Source organism: Mus musculus, chromosome 17 (assembly GCF_000001635.26).
Source record: "Mus musculus strain C57BL/6J chromosome 17, GRCm38.p6 C57BL/6J".
In the NCBI taxonomy this organism is placed as follows: domain Eukaryota; kingdom Metazoa; phylum Chordata; class Mammalia; order Rodentia; family Muridae; genus Mus; species Mus musculus.
The window spans coordinates 20,143,048-20,160,391 of record NC_000083.6 but is presented as its reverse complement, the minus strand read 5'-3'; positions in this window follow the sequence as shown (position 1 = coordinate 20,160,391).

The window sequence follows — 17,344 nt, the reverse complement described above, 5'->3', positions numbered from 1 at the left end:
AACTATGTAGATAGAAATTCTAGGAAAGAAATCAGGAATCATAAATGTGAGCATCACAAACAGAAAACAAGAGATGGAAGAGAGTCTCAGGTGCAGAAGATTCCATAGAAAATATGGACACAATAAAAAAGAAAATGCAAAATCCAAAAGGATCCTAACTCAAAACATCCAGGAAATCCAGGACACAATGAGAAGATCAAACATAAGGATAATAGGTGTAGATGAGAATGAAGATTTTCACCTTAAAAGGCCAGTAAATATCTTCAAAAAAATCATAGAAGAAAACTTTCCTAACCTAAAGAAAGAGATGCCCATGAACATACAAAAAGCTTACAGAACTTCAAAATAGACTGGACCAGAAAAGAAATTCTTCCCAACACATAATAATCAGAACAACAAATGCACTAAATAAGATAGAATATTAAAAGCAGTAAGGGGGAAAAGGTTACGTAACATATAAAGGCAGGCCTATTACAATTACTCCAGACTTCTCACCAGAGACTATAAAAGCCAGAAGATCCTGGACAGATGTTATACAGACCCTAAGAGAACAAAAATGCCAGCCCAGCCTACCACAGCAGCAAAACTCTCAATTACCATAGATGGAGAAACCAAAGTATTCCATGACAAAACCAAATTCACAGAATATCTTTCCATAAATCCAGCCTGTCAAACGATAATAAAGGGAAAACTTGAACACATGGAGGGAAATTATGCCCTAGAAAATGTAAGAAAGTAATCCTTCAACAAACCTAAAAGAAGATAGCTGCAAGAACAGAATCCCAATTCTAACAACAAAAATAATAGGAAGCAACAATTACATTTTCTTAATATCTTTTCATATCAATGAACTCAATTCCCCAGTAAAAAGAGATAGACTAACAGCCTGGTTACATAAATAGGACCCAACGTTTTGCTGCATATAGGAAACCTACCTCAGTGAGAAAGACAGACACTACCTCAGAGTAAAAGGCTGGAAAACAATTTTCTAAGCAAATGGTCCAAAGAAAAAAGCTGGAGTGGCCATTCTAATATCAAATAAAATCGACTTTTAAACCAAAGATATAAAAAAAGACAAGGAGGGGTACTTCATATTCATCAAAGTTAAAATCTACCAAGATAAACTCACAATTCTGAGCATCTATGCTCCAAATGCAAAAACATCCACATTCATTAAAAACACTTTATAAATCTCAAAGCACACATTGCACCACACAAAATAATAGTGGGAGACTTCAACACCCCACTCTCATCAATGGATAGATCCTGAAAACAGAAACTAAACAGGGACAGAGTAAAAGTAACAGATGTTATGAAACAAATGGATTTAACAGATATCTATAGAACAATTTACCCTAAAATAACAAGATATAGCTTCTTCTCAGCACTTCAGGGTACCATCTCAATGGGTCACAAAACAGGTCTCATCAGATAAAAAATATTGAAATAATCCCACGCATCTTATCAGATCACTACGGACTAAGGCTGGTTTTCAATAACAACATAAATAATATAAAGCCCACATAAACATCCAAGCTGAACAATACTCTACTCAATAATAACTTGGTAAATGAAGAAATTAAGAAAGAAATAAGCCAGGTGTGGTGGCACACGCCTTTAACCCCAGCACTTGGGAGGCAGAGGCAGGCAGATTTCTGAGTTGGAGGCCACCCTGGTCTACAAAGTGAGTTCCAGGACAGCCAGGACTATACAGAGAAACCTTGTCTCGAAAAACCAAAAAAAAAAAAAAAAAAAAAATCAACAAAACAAACAAACAAAAACAAAAAACAAAAAAAAAACAAAGAAAGAAAGAAAGAAAGAAAGAAAGAAAGAAAGAAAGAAAGAAAGAAAAGACTTTTTAGAGTATAATGAAAATAAAGCCACAACATACCCAAAATTATGGGACAAAATGAAATCAGTCCTAAGAGGAAAACTCATAGCTCTGAATGCCTGCAAGAAGAAACTTGAGAGAGCATACAGGAGCAGTTTGACAGCACACCTGAAAGCTGTAGGACAAAAAGAAGCAAATTCACCCAAGAGGAGTAGATTGCAGGAAATAATCAAACTTAGGGCTGAAATTAAGCAAGTGGAAACAAAAAGAACTATTAACAGAAACAAACAAACCAGGAGACTGTTATTTGAGCAAATCAACAAGAGAGATAAACCCTGAGCCCGACTAACTAGAGGGCACAAGGACAGTATCCTAATTAACAAAAAAACAGAAATGAAAAGGGAGACATAACAACAGAATCTGAGGTAATCAAAAACAATATCAGATCCTATTACCAAAGCTGATACCCAACAAAACTGGAAAACCTGGATGAAATAGACAATTTTTCTAAACAGATACCAGGTACCAAAGTTAAATCAGGATCAGATTAAAGATCTAAACAGTCCCATATCCTCTAAAGAAATAGAAGCTCTTATTAATAGTCTCCCAACCAAATAAATCCCAATATCAGAAGGGTAAGTGCAGAGTTCTATCAGACCTTCAAAGATTACCTAATTTCAAATCTCTTCAAACTATTCCACAAAATAGAAACAGAAGGAAATTTACCAAATTCATTCTATATGAATCCACAATTACTCTGATGCCTAAACTACATAAACACCCAACAAAGAAAGAACACTTCAGATCAATTTCCCTTATGAATAATATCAATGTAAAAATACTCAATAAAATTCTTACAAACTGAATCCAAGAACACATAAAAATGATCATCCATCATGAACAAATAGGCTTCATCCAAGGGATGCAAGAATGGTCTACTATATGGAAATCCATCAATATAATCCACTATATAAACAAACTCAAAGACAAAAACTGCATGATTATCAAGTTAGATGCTGAGAAAGCATTTGATAAATCCATAACGCATTCATCACAAAAGTCTTGGGAACATCAGGAATTCAAGTCCCATACATAAACATAATAAAAACAATATACAACAAACCAGTAGCCAACATCAAAATAAATGGAGAGAAACTCAAAGTAATCCCACTAAAATCAGGGACTAGACAAGGCTGCCCACTTTCTCCCTACTTATTCCATATAGTACTTGAAGTCCTAGCCAGAGCAATTAGACAACAAAAGAAGATAAAGGGGATAAAAATTGGAAAGGAAGAAGTCAAAATATTACTATTTGCAGATGATATGATAGTACATATAAATGACCCTAAAAATTCCACCAGAGAATGCCTGAGCCTTATAAATAATTACAGTGAAGTACCTGGATATAAAATTAACTGAAACAAATCAGTGGCCTTTCTTTATACAAAGAATAAACAGGGTGAGAAAGAAATTAGGGAAACAACACCATTCACAATAGTAACAAATAATATAAAATACCTTGGTGTGACTCTAACTAAGGAAGTGAAAGATCTATATGATTAAGAACTTCAAGTCTCTGAAGAAAGAAATTGAAGATCTCAGAAGTTGAAAATGTCTACCATGCTCATGGATTGACAGGATCAATATAGTAAAAATGGCTATCTTGCTGAAAGCAATCAACAGATTCAGTAAAATCCTCATCAAAATTCCAACTCAGTTCTTCACTCAGTTAGAAAGGACATTTTGCATATTCTTCTGGAATAACAAAAAACACAGGATAGCACAAACTATTCTATTCTATTCTATAACCTCTGGCAGAATAACCATGCTTGACCTCAAGCTGTACTACAGAGCAATTATGATAAAAAGTACATGGTACTAGTACAGCGACTGACACACAGATCAATGGAACAGACCTGAACAGCCAGAATTGAACCCACACACTTATGGTCACTTGAATTTTGACAAAGAGCTAAAACCATCCAATTGGAAAAAGACAGCATTTGCAACAAATAGTGCTGGATCACCTGGAAGGTATCATGTAAAAGAATACGAATTGATCCATTCTTATCTCCTTGTACAAAATTCAGATCTAAGTGGGTCAACGAGCTCCACATAAAAACAGAGACATTGAAACTTATAGAGGAGAAAGTGGGGAAGAGCCTCAAAGAAAGGCATACAGGGGAAATATTCCTGAAGAGAGTAGCAATGGCTTGTGCTGTAAGATCAAGAATTGACCTCTGGGGCCTCATAAACTTGTAAAGCTTCTGCAAGGTATAAGATACTGTCAATAAGACAAAAAGGCCACCAAAAAATTGGGACAAAATCTTTACCAATCCAAAATCCCATAGGGGACTAATATTCAATATATGTAAATAACTCAAGAAATTGGATTCCAGAAAACCTAATAATCCTACTAAAAAATAGGGAACAGAGTAAACAAAAAATTCTCAACTGAGGAATACCAAATGACTGAGAAGCACCTGAAAAATTGTTCAACATCCTTAATCATCAGTGGAATTCAAATTAAAACAACCCTGAAATTCCACCTCACACCAGTCAGAATGACTAAGAACAAAAATTCAGGTGACAGCAGATGCTGTCAAGGTTGTTCAGAAAGAGGAACACTTCTCCATTGCTGGTGGGATTGTAAGGTCATACAACCACTCTGGAAATCAGGTTGGTGGTTCCTTAGAAAATTGGACATAGTACTACCAGCAATCCAACAATACCACTTCTGGGCATATACCCAGAAGATTTTCTAACTTGTAATAAGGACACATGCTCTACTATATTCATAGCAGCCTTATTTATAATAGCTAGAATCTGGAAAAAATCCAGATGTCCTTCTACAGAGGAATGGATACAGGAAATGTGGTACATTTACAAAATGGACTACTACACAGCTATGAAAAACAATGAATTTATGAAATTCTTAAGGAAATGAATGTATCTGGAGGATATCATCCTGTGTGAGGTAACCCAGTCACAAAAGAACACACATGATATGCACTCACTGATAAGTGAATATTAGCCCAGAAATGTAGAATACCTAAGATACAATTTGCAAAACACATGAAACTCAAGAAGAAAGAAGACCAAAGTGTGGATACTTCATTCCTTCTTAGAAGGGGTAACAAAATACCCATGGAAGGAGTTGCTGAGACAAAGTTTGGAGCAGAGCCTGAATGAAGTACCATCCTGAGACTGCCCTACCCGGGAATCCATCCCATAAACAGCCACCAAACCGAGACCCTATTGCTTATACCAACAAGATTTTGCTGACAGGACCCTGATATATCTGTCTTCTGTGAGGCTATGGCAGTTCCTGGCAAATACAGAAGTGGGTACACACAGTCATCTATTTGATCGAACACAGGGTCCCCAATGAAAGAGCTAATGAAAATACTCATTGAACTAAAGGGGTCTGCAACCCATATAGGAGGAACAACAATATGAACTAACCGGTACCCCCAGATCTCATGTCTCTAGCTGCAAATATAGCAGAGGTTGGCCTAGTTTGCCATAAGTGGGAGGAGAGGCCTTTGGTCTTTTGAAGATTCTAGGCCCCAATTAGGGGAATGCCAAGGCCAGTAAGTGGGGAGTGGTGGGTTTGGGAGCAGGGTCAGTGGGAAGGGTATAGGGGATTTTCATAGAGGAAACTAGGAAAGGAGAAAACATTTGCAATGTAAATGAAGAAAACATCTAATAAATAATAAAAGCCTCCTTTAAGCCTGCAACAAGTGGAGATTCAGAACAAAATTGAAAAGCATTTGATCATGATCTTAACATGTAGGTCTGTTTTATTAGAACTTTATGAAATATCCTGTCCCGAGGGATTTAGCTATTCATGGGTGCGAGGGGGTCCACAAACCTGGAAGGAGATGGAAGGAAGAAAAAGAGGAATAGGAGACCAGGAAGGATACATATCATGGTCACGTTTATTATGCTGAGGTGCCTTCTTTTTAAAGCATACATTGCGGGAAATATGGGAGGAGTCAAGGGAGAATTATACAAAGAACAAAGAAGTAGGCATCTGTTGACATGGGGGCCGAAGTCAGGCACCAGGGAGCGGGCACTCTGGATCTTATCTCTGGAACATCAATCCTTCTTGACATCCTTGGGTGTCAGGCTGGGCTCAGGCGTAACTCATGTCCTTGGATGGCATGGGAAGTCAGGAAGAGATAGGGAATAGGGGACTATAATTCAGCTTTTATAGCCTCAGGTGCCAGGAAGGGAATAGGGAGGAAAGGGGTGATAACCAGCTCTTAGTACAAGGCCATTTGGCCTGTTAGGGAGATTGTGAAGGGCTCACTTTCTCATGGGATGGTCTCTGAATCTCCCCCTTCTGAATTAAATTTAATAAGGCCACACTTAACTGAGGTGATCAAATAATCTTCTCATCTTTGGGTGAGCGGGCATTACCATGGCTGGGGGGACATTGACCCGATTCCTTCCGTGGGTGCTGTCACAGACCCACACTTGTGGCTCTTGGTATCTTTTGGGGAGGGGAGGCAGAGCCTTAGAAAAATTCTTTACTTGTAATTGAAACTAGATACCAACCTCCATCTAAACTGGGTTTGTCTCTCAGGGAACTCAGAAATGGTCTATTTGGACCTTCCCCTGAAATATTTAGTTTGCACCCATGTTGGACTCATAGCAGATTCGTATTTATCACAAACCAGCATGCACAGTTCTGAGTTCTGTGAAGCTCCCGTAGGAGAATTGTCAACCTCAGACTCAGTAAGGCCTCTACAAGAATTATTCCAAATGTAACACCACAATTTGTGGCTCCCAAGCTATAGTAGGAGCTGGAGGTCACCCTTCTTTGCCCCTATTGTCTCCAAAGCCTGAGGAACCAAGAGGACTCTGCATTAGCAGCAAGGGTGGAAAATTGGAGACATGTCGTTGTTTCTGCCTCGGTGGGAGGAGGATCTTCTTCGTCTGAGTCTTGGATATCCAGCTGATGGTAGTGAACTGCAACTGGCTTACTTAAAGCAGCTTCAGTCTGCGACTTAACAAAACTGGTTAATTTTCTAAAGGCCCAGGGGCCAAAAGACAAAAGCAGCAAAATACCCAAGAAAGGTCCCAAAAGTGTGGGAAGCAAGGTGGTGACCCAAGGAGAAGTAGAAAACCATTTTTTATACAAATATTTTTGTTTTTCTCTGTTGTGTTTTCTCTCTTCTAAAGTAGTTCTAACTTTGTCTATGCTATCTTGAACTAAGCCAGTCTTATCAGAGTAAAAACAACACTCTTCTAGTATCTGAAATTTCTGTATTTGTAGCCTTCATATTTGTTATATCCTGTCTTATTGTTGAGACCACTACTTCTAAGACATTAACCTTTGCCTCCAATTTTTATCTACAATAACTTGCTAATATTCTTATGCATATCATTAACAAAATGAGCAGTATGCAGCTGTTGATCTAAAGCTGTGGTAGATACTGAACTTAAAATTGCAATTAAAGCTGTAAATCCTAAAATTGCTCATTGGACCTTTTTCAAGTTTGCATTCCCAGATTTTTAAACCAAGGATCATTTCCTAATTCTAACAGGCAGCAAAACATATGCAAGTCTCTTTAACAAAAACATAACAGCAGATTCCTTATCTAAATTAGGATCTACACGGTTAGTTAATTGACAACAATTACAATGAATATGAAAAGACTTGTCAAGATTGGTGATCTTAACTCTTAAAATTATCTAACAATATAGCCTATATGTAAGGTACAAAAGCTTTTACAGCTATAGGGGAGTTGGCCTGAATGGCCCAAAACAGTGTCTCTGGTGAAATCTTGTTAAATACACTGTAGCAGTCTCTCTGCCTCACGAGTCCTCATTTATAGTTGTCATCAAATTGACACCAGGTTGGCTCTTTTTGCTGTAGCCCATGGCGAAGATAGGAAGTTTCTTCATCTTGTTTGCAAGTGGCTGCTCTCCCTGATTCCTCTTCCTCTGTGCAATCAACACAGCTTTCTTGTCATCACTGCCAGGGCACGCATGAACTCACAGGTCAGTCTGTCACAGAAATCATTCTGGAAGCTAGCATGCTTCTGCAGCATTCTGTGGATAAAACAGAAACACCGCCCCCTTTTCCCCATAATAATCTTCTGTTTAGGCTTATGCCATGCATCAATAAGTGGATCCTTTTCATCTCACCTAGACATGATTATGTCTAGTTTTAAGATACTATGAGGAATTTATTAAGTTCTTAGACATCTAAATTTTAAAGCTCTTAACAATAAAAGTATGATTTAAATAATGTACAAGGGGTATAATTCCCCCCCCTTTTTGTTTTTAAGAAGATAGAGTTTAAAATTTTTATAATGCCTTGTCTTTGAGAATTATAAAATTGTTGACAAAACCACTTAAATATTGAACTGTTATAGTCGGTTTTAATATAACATGGACAGTGACTAATTACACTTTCAATTGTTTCTCTTGAAGAGAGATTGTAACTAGAATGTTTGAAAAGTTATTATAGTCACATGTGTATAATTTATTTATTTACTTATTTATTAATCAGAAATAAGAGAAAGTCCTTAAGCTGTCTCTATGAATGACTATCTTCTAGGGAAAAACAGCTTGATCAGTAAGTCTAAAGCCCAAATAATTATAAGGATCCTGAGCTTGTATCTTTTTAGGAGCTATCTATAATCTTTATCAGTTAAAGCTTTATGTAAACCTCTATAACACAAAAGCAAATCCTGGAGGTCTTTTTCAGGCAATCCAGGGCAATTTTTTAACTGCCCAAAAACAATCTTCTTAAAAGAACAGTATTTTTTCTTATAAGTTGCTTACGCAATTGCAAGCTCTGAAATATAATATTGACTATTAATATACAACTTAAAGTTTGATTGTTCAACATTTTAAAACACCATCTACAGAAGAACACAATTAAATTATCTGTGCTGAAGCAGGAGGAAACTCAAAAGAATAAGCATGTGATTCAATTCACATATACTTTTCTCTCATATAAAGGCTATTTTTTAAACACAGTAAATGGGATGCATGTATGCATGAATTTATAGAAGATATAGGAGGATGAATAAAAACAATTTTTAACTTTCTATGGGATAATGGTTATCAATTTTACTTTATATGATGGTATGCAATAGATCAAACATCAATATTCTGCAATAACCAAATTAATTTGGTTATTTGGTTGTTTGGAAGAAGGAAAAGACATTTATACACATAAGCAAACTCTGTACACTATAACTTTATATAACTAGGCAAGTCAAATGTCAATGTCTTGATAAATTTCACAGCTTGATTGACCTTTTATAAACTTTGAATTTAAATTTTATTTAGAACAACATCTGGCTAGGTCTCTATCAAGGCTCTAAGAAGTGCCACACAAGCCGCGCTGAGGCTGCTTCCCTCCGAGTTCAGCCTCAAACCAAATGCAAACTTTTCTCAATCTGAACACTCTGCCAGAATCCTAGACCAAAGATTATCTCTATTTTGAAGTATCCTTAAAGACCTGTTTTCTTGTGTTTGTTCATGTTGTTTAGAATGACTCTAACCCTAAGTTCCCAATTTTAAGCTAACTTTCTGTTACAAGCAAAAGGCTGCCTGCCCCTTTAAGAGCTCCTTTGCAATCAGTTTTCAGCAGGGCGTTTTCAGCTGTACTTGACTCCCAACCACAGTGCAGCTAACTTATCAGTTTGTGCTGTGCAAATTGAGACTGCTTTTAAACAAGTTAAACTAAATCAAAGGATGGACAGCCAGCAGATAAAGTTTTAACCATTTCTATTTTTCTTTTTTTTTTCTTCTCATATACTATTTTATTAAAATATTTTAAAGAAATTGCTGTTGACATGCCAAAAACCTGTATTTTCTAATGGACATGGGTAAGATTATTGATTCTCACACTTTTACAAAAATGGATAACATTTATTGTACATTTCTTTTGTGACATATATAGTTCTTAATATGCTACTGCCAATATTGCCTTCTGAGGCATGATCTATTCTTTTTTTTTAAAATTTTTATTAGGTATTTAGCTCATTTACATTTCCAATGCTATACCAAAAGTCCCCCATACCCACCCACCCCCACTCCACTACCCACCCACTCCCCCTTTTTGGCCCTGGCGTTCCCCTGTACTGGGGCATATAAAATTTGCGTGTCCAATGGGCCTCTCTTTCCAGTGATGGCCGACTAGGCCATCTTTTGATACATATGCAGCTAGAATCAAGAGCTCCGGGGTACTGGTTAGTTCATAATGTTGTTCCACCTATAGGGTTGCAGATCCCTTTAGCTCCTTGGCTATTTTCTCTAGATTCTCCATTGGGAGCCCTGTGATCCATCCATTAGATGACTGTGAGCATCCACTTCTGTGTTTGCTAGGCCCCGGCATAGTCTCACAAGAGACAGCTACATCTGGGTCCTTTCGATAAAATCTTGCTAGTGTATGCAATGGTGTCAGCATTTGGATGCTGATTACGGGATGGATCCATGGATATGGCAGTCTCTACATGGTCCATTCTTTCATCTCAGCTCCAAACTTTGTCTCTGTAACTCCTTCCAAGGGTGTTTTGTTCCCACTTCTAAGGAGGGGCATAGTGTCCACACTTTAGTCTGCATTTTTCTTGAGTTTCATGTGTTTAGGAAATTGCATCTTATATCTTGGGTATACTAGGTTTTGGGCTAATATCCACTTATCAGTGAGAACATATTGTGTGAGTTCCTTTGTGAATGTGTTACCTCACTCAGGATGATGCCCTCCAGGTCCATCCATTTGGCTAGGAATTTCATAAATTCATTCTTTTTAATAGTTGAGTAGTACTCCATTGTGTAGATATACCACATTTTCTGTATCCATTCCTCTGTTGAGGGGCATCTGGGTTCTTTCCAGCTTCTGGCTATTATAAATAAGGCTGCTATGAACATAGTGGAGCATGTGTCCTTCTTACCAGTTGGGGCATCTTCTGGCTATATGCCCAGGAGAGGTATTGCTGGATCCTCCAGTAGTACTATGTCCAATTTTCTGAGGAACTGCCAGACTGATTTCCAGAGTGGTTGTACAAGCCTGCAATCCCACGAACAATGGAGGAGTGTTCCTCTTTTTCCACATCCACGCCACCATCTGCTGTCACCTGAATTTTTGATCTTAGCCATTCTGACTGGTGTGAGGTGGAATCTCAGGGTTGTTTTGATTTGCATTTCCCTGATGATTAAGGATGTTGAACATTTTTTCAGGTGCTTCTCTGCCATTCGGTATTCCTCAGGTGAGAATTCTTTGTTCAGTTCTGAGCCCCATTTTTTAATGGGGTTATTTGATTTTCTGAAGTCCACCTTCTTGAGTTCTTTATATATGTTGGATATTAGTCCCCTATCTGATTTAGGATAGGTAAAGATCCTTTCCCAATCTGTTGGTGGTCTTTTTGTCTTATTGACGGTGTCTTTTGCCTTGCAGAAACTTTGGAGTTTCATTAGGTCCCATTTGTCAATTCTCGATCTTACAGCACAAGCCATTGCTGTTCTTTTCAGGAATTTTTCCCCTGTGCCCATATCTTCAAGGCTTTTCCCCACTTTCTCCTCTATAAGTTTCAGTGTCTCTGGTTTTAAGTGAAGTTCCTTGATCCACTTAGATTTGACCTTAGTACAAGGAGATAAGTAGGGATCGATTCGCATTCTTCTACATGATAACAACCAGTTGTGCCAGCACCAATTGTTGAAGATGCTGTCTTTCTTCCACTGGATGGTTTTAACTCCCTTGTCGAAGATCAAGTGACCATAGGTGTGTGGGTTTATTTCTGGGTCTTCAATTCTATTCCATTGGTCTACTTGTCTGTCAGTATAGCAGTACCATGCAGTTTTTATCACAATTGCTCTGTAGTAAAGCTTTAGGTCAGGCATGGTGATTTCACCAGAGGTTCTTTTATCCTTGGGAAGAGTTTTTGCTATCCTAGGTTTTTTGTTATTCCAGATGAATTTGCAAATTGCTCCTTCTAATTCGTTGAAGAATTGAGTTGGAATTTTGATGGGGATTGCATTGAATCTGTAAATTGCTTTTGGCAAGATAGCCATTTTTACAATGTTGATCCTGCCAATCCATGAGCATGGGAGATCCTTCCATCTTCTGAAATCCTCTTTAATTTCTTTCTTCAGAGACTTGAAGTTTTTAATCATACAGATCTTTCACTTCCTTAGTTAAAGTCACACCAAGATATTTTATATTATTTGTGACTATTGAGAAGGGTGTTGTTTCCCTAATTTCTTTCTCAGCCTGTTTATTCTTTGTATAGAGAAAGGCCATTGACTTGTTTGAGTTTATTTTATATCCAGCTACTTCACCGAAGCTGTTTATCAGGTTTAGGAGTTCTCTGGTGGAATTTTTGGGGTCACTTATATATACTATCATATCATCTGCAAAAAGTGATATTTTGACTTCCACTTTTCCAATTTGTATCCACTTGATCTCCTTTTGTTGTCGAATTGCTCTGGCTAATACTTCAAGTACTATGTTGAAAAGGTCGGGAGAAAGTGGGCAGCTTTGTCTAGTCCCTGATTTTAGTGGGATTGCTTCCAGCTTCTCTCCATTTACTTTGATGTTGGCTACTGGTTTGCTGTAGATTGCTTTTATCATGTTTAGGTATGGGCCTTGAATTCCTGATCTTTCCAGAGCTTTTATCATGAATGGGTGTTGGATCTTGTCAAATGCTTTTTCTGCATCTAAGGAGATGATCATGTGGTTTTTGTCTTTGAGTTTGTTTATATAATGGATTACATTGATAGATTTTCGTATATTAAACCATCCCTGCATCCCTGGAATAAAACCTACTTGGTCAGGATGGATGATTGCTTTAATGTGTTCTTGGATGCGGTTAGCGAGAATTTTATTGAGGATTTTTGCATCGATATTCATAAGAGAAATTGGTCTGAAGTTCTCTATCTTTGTTGGATCTTTCTGTGGTTTAGGTATCAGAGTAATAGTGACTTCATAAAATGAGTTGGGTAGAGTACCTTCTACTTCTATCTTGTGAAAAAGTTTGTGCAGAACTGGAATTAGATCTTCTTTGAAGGTCTGATAGAACTCTGCACTAAACCCATCTGGTCCTGGGCTTTTTTTGGCTGGGAGACTATTTATAACTGCTTCTATTTCTTTAGGGGATATGGGACTGTTTAGAAGGTCAACTTGATCCTGATTCAACTTTGGTACCTGGTATCTGTCCAGAAATTTGTCCATTTCGTCCAGGTTTTCCAGTTTTGTTGAGTATAGCCTTTTGTAGAAGGATCTGATGGTGTTTTGGATTTCCTCAGGATCTGTTGTTATGTCTCCCTTTTCATTTCTGATTTTGTTAATTAGGATGTTTTCCATGTGCCCTCTAGTGAGTCTAGCTAAGGGTTTTTCTATCTTGTTGATTTTCTCAAAGAACCAACTCCTCATTTGGTTAATTCTTTGAATAGTTCTTCTTGTTTCCACTTGGTTGATCCCTGAGTTTGATTATTTCCTGCCTTCTACTCCTCTTGGGTGAATTTGCTTCCTTTTTTTCTAGAGCTTTTAGATGTGTTGTCAAGCTGATAGTATGTGCTCTCTCCTGTTTCTTCTTGGAGGCACTCAGAACTATGAGTTTCCCTCTTAGAAATGCTTTCATTGTGTCCCAAAGGTTTGGGTACGTTGTGGCTTCATTTTCATTAAACTCTAAAAAGTCTTTAATTTCTTTCTTTATTCCTTTCTTGACCAAGGTATCATTGAGAAGAGTGTTGTTCAGTTTCCACGTGAGTGTTGGCTTTCTATTATTTTTTTTGTTATTGAAGATCAGCCTTAGTGCATGGTGATCTGACAGGATACATGGGACAATTTCAATATTTTTGAATCTGTTGAGGCCTGTTTTGTGACCTATTATGTGGTCAATTTTGGAGAAGGTACCATGAGGTGCTGAGAAGAAGGTATATCCTTTTGTTTTAGGATAAAATGTTCTGTAGATATCTGTCAGATCCATTTGTTTTATCACTTCTGTTAGTTTCAGTGTGTCCTGTTTAGTTTCTGTTTCCATGATCTGTCCATTGGTGAAAGTGGTGTGTTGAAGTCTCCCACTATTATTGTGTGAGGTGCAATGTGTGCTTTGAGCTTTACTAAAGTTTCTTTAATGAATGTGGCTGCCCTTGTATTTGGAGCATAGATATTCAGTATTGAGAGTTCCTCTTGGAGGATTTTACCTTTGATGAGAACGAAGTGCCCCTCCTTGTCTTTTTTGATGACTTTGGGTTGGAAATCAATCTTATCAGATATTAGGATGGCTACTCCAGCTTGTTTCTTCATACCATTTTCTTGGAAAATTGTTTTCCAGCCCTTCATTCTGAGGTAGTGTCTATCTTTTTCTCTGAGATGAGTTTCCTGTAAGCAGCAAAATGTTGGGTCTTGTTTGTGTAGCCAGTATGTTAGTCTATGTCTTTTTATTGGGGAGTTGAGACCATTGATGTTAAGAGATATTAAGGAAAAGTAATTATTGCTTCCTGTTATTTTTGTTGTTAAAGTTGGCATTCTGTTCTTGTGGCTGTCTTCTTTTAGGTTTGTTGAGGGATTACCTTCCTGTTTTTTCTAGGGTGTTGTTCCCGTTCTTGTATTGGTTTTTTTCTGTTATTATCCTTTGAAGGGCTGGATTCTTGGAGAGATAATGTGTGAATTTGGTTTTGTCGTGGAATACTTTGGTTTCTCCATCTATGGTAATTGAGAGTTTGGCTGGGTATAGTAGTCTGGGCTAGAATTTGTGTTCTCTTAGTGTCTGTATAACATCTGTCCAGGCTCTTCTGGCTTTCATAGTCTCTGGTGAAAAATCTGGTGTAATTCTGATAGGCTTGCCTTTATATGTTACTTGACCTTTTCCCCTTACTGCTTTTAGTATTCTATCTTTATTTAGTGCATTTGTTGTTCTGATTATTATGTGTCGGGAGGAATTTCTTTTCTGGTCCAGTCTATTTGGAGTTCTGTAGGCTTCTTGTATGTTCATAGGCATCTCTTTCTTTAGATTTGGGAAGTTTTCTTCAATAATTTTGTTGAAGATGTTTGCTGGTCCTTTGAGTTGAAAATCTTCATTCTCATCCACTCCTATTATCCGTAGGTTTGGTCTTCTCATTGTGTCCTGGATTTCCTGGATATTTTGAGTTAGGATCTTTTTGCATTTTCCATTTTCTTTGATTGTTGTGCCGATGTTCTCTATGGAATCTTCTGCACCTGAGATTCTCTCTTCCATCTCTTGTATTCTGTTGCTGATGCTCAAATCTATGGTTCCAGATTTCTTTCCTAGGGTTTCTATCTCCAGTGTTGCCTCACTTTGAGTTTTCTTTATTGTATCTAATTCCCTTTTTAGGTCTAGTATGGTTTTGTTCATTTCCATCACCTGTTTGTATGTTTTTTCCTCTTTTTCTGTAAGGACTTCTACCTGTTTGATTGTGTTTTCCTGTTTTTCTTTAAGGACTTGTAACTCTTTAGCAGTGTTCTCCTGTATTTCTTTAAGTGATTTATTAAAGTCCTTCTTGATGTCCTCTACCATCATCATGAGATATGCTTTTAAATCTAGGTCTAGGTTTTCGGGTGTGTTGGGGTGTCCTGGACTGGACGAAGTGGGAGTGCTGGGTTCTGATGATGGTGAGTGGTCTTGGTTCCTGTTAGAAAGATTCCTACTTTTACCTTTTGCCATCTGGTAATCTCTGGAGTTAGTAGTTATAGTTGACTCTGTTTAGAGATTGTTCTTGTGGTGATTCTGTTACCGTCTATCAGCAGACCTGGGAGACAGATTCTCTCCTCTGAGTTTCAGTGCTCAGGGCACTCTCTGCTGGCAAGCTCTCTTACAGGGAAGGTGTGCAGATATCTTGTTTTTGGACCTCCTCCTGGCCGAAAAAGAAGGCCCAAAACAGGGCCTTTCTCAGAAGCTGTGTTGCTTTGGCAGTTCCCAGAAGCTGTCAGCTTCTGTGGTGCAGACTCTCACCTGTGCAGACTAAATTCCTAAGTTCCAGGGAGTCCCGGAACCAAGATGGCGACCGCTGCTCCTGAGGCTGAGGCCGCCTCCCAGGCCAGGCGGACACCTGTCCTCTGGTAAGGACGGTGGCCAGCTGTCTGCAGCCTGCAAAGGGTACTGCCTCAGCGGCTCTGTGCTTCCGCCTGTCCCAGAAGCTGTCCAGTTCTCTGGCGCACCCTCTCACCTGTTCAGACTAATTTCCTAAGTTCTGCTGAGTCCCGGAACCAAGATGGCAACCGCTGCTGCTGAGGCTGAGGCTGCCTCCCAAGCCAGGCGGACACCTGTCCTCTGGTCCGGACGGTGGCCGGCTGTCTGCGGCCCACCAAGGGTGCCGCCTCCTATATTTTTCAACATGAAACACAGAACAACAATCATTCAAATAACAAAACAATAACAAACATGAATTGATAGATATATGGACAATTTGGTGCACCAAAAACAGACAATAGACAGACAGAGAATAGAACTTGATGTCTCAAAGGGACACAGATATCCTAACCAGAGCTAAGAATATTTCCATAGGAGCCAGAGGGGAAGCAGGACGTCTCCCGTTTTCCTTCTGTTCCCAGGAGAGCTCTGAAATAGCTTATTTTCATTTTTTCTCTTTTTTTGCTAAAAGGTCCCAAACAGGGGATAACTGCTTTTTTAAAACTTATTTTCTCCCTCTCATGTTCAGAGTCTACTTCCTTATCTCCTTCTTCTGGGAATACTTCCAGAGAAGGGAGAGGAGGCACAGTGGCTGCTTCTGATAAATACTGCTCAATAAGAAAAGACAGTTGCGGGGAACGCATCAGGACCCTCACTAGCTAGTTTATCATTTGAATCTCTACCTACCTTTCACCATTTTTTTTTTACAATGTATCTCTGCTTCATCTATAATAAACCATGGACATCCCTGGTCTATGAAAATAAAAAGTCTATCTAATCTTTGTTTTTAACTCGTACTCTTCTTTCCCTGAGAGCTATCTTTACACCTTTGATGAAGGCTGCCTCTTTAGATAGCTTATTTCCCATAACCTGAAGTGGCAATGACTCAACTCACCAAGGACTTCTTGCTCTTCCGTGAGCAGCAGAAGGTGTCCTTTACTACTACTAAATTCTTGGGGTCGAGATGAACTTCTCTGGAACCTTCACCGATTAGGAATTACGATCCGGACCTCGCCCTCATGTTGGGTTCCACTTATCCCGACACGCAGGATTCAGTTATTCATCGGTGCGAGGGGGACCACAAACCTGGAAGTAGATGGAAGGAAGAAAAAGAGGAATAGGAGACCAGGAAGGATACCTATCACGGTCTCGTTTATTATGCTGAGGTGCCTTCTTTTTAAAGCATACATAGCGGAAAATATGGGAGGGGTCGAGGGAGAATTATACAAAGAACAAAGAAGTGGGCATCTGCTGGCATGGGGGCTGAAGTCAGGTGCCAGGCAGCAGGCACTCTGGATCTTATCTCTGGAACATTGATCCTCCTTTACAGCCTTGGGTGTCAGGCTGGGCTCAGGCGTAACTCATGTCCTTGGATGGCATTGGAACTCAGGAAGAG